The sequence below is a fragment of the Rhagoletis pomonella genome, unplaced genomic scaffold, assembly GCF_013731165.1.
Source record: "Rhagoletis pomonella isolate Grant_MI unplaced genomic scaffold, Rhpom_1.0 Rhpom_scaffold_00006, whole genome shotgun sequence".
In the NCBI taxonomy this organism is placed as follows: Eukaryota; Metazoa; Arthropoda; class Insecta; order Diptera; family Tephritidae; genus Rhagoletis; species Rhagoletis pomonella.
Window position 1 is genome coordinate 16290285 of NW_023458560.1, and position 3364 is coordinate 16293648.

General features: G+C 32.1%; 1 pseudogene; it reads right to left on the reverse strand.

Annotated features, from left to right (window-relative positions):
- Positions 1-1902: 1902 nt before the first annotated feature.
- Positions 1903-3073, reverse strand: LOC118741645 (annotated as a pseudogene).
- Between the last annotated feature and the right edge of the window lie 291 nt (positions 3074-3364).

Sequence of the window (3364 nt, forward strand, 5' to 3'; positions counted from 1 at the left end):
AATTTGTTACTTTGTTTAATGTTAATTATTTATTTTAATTGTATAGCTCATTCCCTAAGAAAACCATATACATCCAAATTTCAAACTTGATGCAAAATTTTTTGTAAAAGTTTGAAATTTCGATGTATGTATATTAGACTGCATCACTTACCATATAAAATTGGTAACGGAATCATAATAATGAGATTTTTGATGCTGTTTTTGAATTTTTTTCAAATACTGGTTTAAGAAAAACTTGAATAACTCAGCAAAAACTTTACCAACTTAGACTTATGAGGTATCATTGGTAAGATATTTTCTCACCCATTTTATTTCTTTGTAAATAAGCTCATTCAAATTATGTGAGAGGAGGGTAAGATAAAGGAGTGCCATTTTATGTTGAATTAAGATGTGTTGGTAATTTGATAAAGAAAAAATTGGAACGAGAATGAGTGTTTTTGCAAATAAATAAAAAGGTAGAGAAAATACCTTTCCACTGATACCTCATAAGTCCATGTCGGTAAAGTTTTTGCTGAGTTATTCAAGTTTTTCTTAAACAAATCTTTGAAAAAAGTTAAAAAAACAGCTTCAAAAATCGCATTATGATTCCGCTGAAATTTTTTTTAATATTTTTATGTAGATTTTTTAAGCTTAATCTGTTTTGTCATCTAAGACATTTTTTCCAAAAAATCCTTTAAGAAACTATTTTTTTCATAAAAAAAACTCCATTTTTAGAGGTATTTTCAAACCGGTCCAGCTCACGTAAATCTTAATATTTTTCCTAAATATTTTGTTAAAATCTTAAAATATAATACATTTTGTAACCCCCCCGAAAAAACCGAAATTTTGTTTGGTGTTGCAGTCTAATGTATATGGTTTCCTTGGAAAATGAGCTATACTTTTATAATAAATACTAAACATTAAACGAACTAAAGAAAGATGGTCAGTTTTGGCTATATTTTTTTTTTGTATTCGAGCTTTAATATTTTCTTATAAAAGTCCAGTGCATTATATAACAAGCACCATATAAATCCACACTTGCAACCTAGTACAAAAATTGTAAGAATTCAACAAATTTTACCAAAATCATCCAAAAATTTCAAACTTTTTATTCAGAATTTATAGAAAAATTTTGGGTACGCAGTTTTTTAGCCCATTAAATTGTAGTTGGTTAAAGTGTAAATTTCAAGGCGCTAGGAAATCGCATTGATTTTTAATATTTTTTTTTGCTGATAGTGCTAGGCATTTTCTTCCATACAAATGTAGTTGTCGAGTATATTTTATATGGAAGAATATGCACAAGACCGCCAGCCACAATTCTAATGCTAAAAATTCTGAATAAAAAGTTTAAAATTTTTGTATGATTTTGGTAAAATTTGTTGAGTTTTATAATATATATATTTTTATATATATACATATATAGTATAGTAATTATTAAAATTAACTAAAAATAACAAGTAGTCAATACTTATTAATATGTCCGCACCCTTATCATTACACTGTACAGTACTCGGCTGGGTATTGGACCAAACCAACTTTTTTAAAGAGATTGAGTCATAAGTAAAAAAAGTTAGTTCTCCGTTTTTCGAAGTTAGCCTCCGCAATCGAGATATGGCCTTCGAAGTTCGAAATTGGACCTTTGGTAAAAAATTATTTTTAATTATTACCAAAGGTCCTCTTTCGAACTTCGAAGGCCCATATCTCAATTTCGGAGGCTAACTTCGAAAAATGGAGAAATCACTTTTTTTTACCTATGACTCAATCTCTTAAAAAAAATTGGTTTGGTCCAATACCCAGAAAAAAATTGATTTTGCCGTGCAGTGTTATAATATAAATAATATAGTCATTTCAATACCTTTATCTGGTCGATCTCAATGGTTGTAGAACAACTAATTTTTAATTTTGTAATAAATAAATATGTACTGTTGTTTTATACTATTAATTATTTTTCAGAAAATTTATTGAGGTAAATGCGTAAGTATAATTTATGATGAGTTATTATTTAAAAAGTCTTTAAGAGTGTTCCGCAAATGAAAAGCGCTGGAAGATGACCGGTTAACAAATCTTTGTTGAAAAGATTGCAACGGATTTGTTTCGCTTCTCCACCGACCATGGTACTCGCGATTGTTGTAAGTACGATCAACTAATTCTAGTTGGAAGTAATTGCGATCATTTTGAAGCATTAAAAAGTTATGAAGTACAATTATGGCCAAGACAATCTTATCCGCATTACTAGGAGAAGCACTAATACGTGTATGCAGAATTCTCCACCGGTTGGCTAAAATACCGAAAGCGTTTTCAATATGAACCCGAGCCTTAGACAACATTGTGTTGAACCTGTCCTTGTCTGGCGTTAAATTATGCCCTGGAAATGATCGCATTAAATTTGGTCTAAGTGGGAATGCGCTGTCTCCCACGAAGTAATGTGGAAAGAGATTCATCGTGGCTGGTAAATATGCATCACCAGGAACATTTAAAGTTCCGTCTAAAATTTGTTTCCCGAAGCTGCTTCGCGCAAACACGCCTCCATCGCTTTGGCTTCCCAAAGCACCGACATCCACATACGTAAAAACATAGTTTGCATCACATGCAGCCATCAACACGATGCTAAATGTCTTTTTGTAATTATAGTACAAAGGGCCACTATTCGCAGGACGGGTTATATGTATATGTTTACCGTCAATTGCTCCCAAGCAATTAGGCATACCCGTTTTTATGTAGAACTTCACCGCGATGGTTTTCAGTTCCGTTGTGTTTGGAGGCGATACATATATTTCATGCAATTCGCTCCAAATAGCATCACAAGTTTCGTATATTATTTTACGAACCGTTGAAATACCCAATTTAAATGTCCAAGCCAGGACATGAATGTAGCATCCTTGTGCCAAATAACTGAAAATACCAAATGTATAAATGTATGTAAAATGAAAATCGACATACACACATACATATGTATTTCGTAAATACTTATTATCATGCTTACAATATTGTTACGGCCAGCCGGGTTTCTGGGTCTATCGCTTCTCTATTGGGAGTATTTCTGCAACTTTTCCTTCAAAATGGATAGCAAGCAGTCGAAATTTGCAACACTCATTCTCGTCGCCTTGAAGAAGTGTTCTTCATCTCTACCTTTCAGCTGTTGAAGGCAAACCATGAAAAAACCTTCCTCCTCCCGGGTTAAATTCACAGGACGCACCCACCATCTTCTCCTGTTTTTATTAAGCTCACTGTACGCCTCATATGCGAAATGTACAATTTGTACAATTTTAGCAATTGCAGTCGTAAATTGTATTAAACGCAAGGGATTATTCATTATTCCTGTAATCAATGATAATATATGTGGAAGATAATAAAACCCAGTTTATTACTCTAAAATTTACTTGTA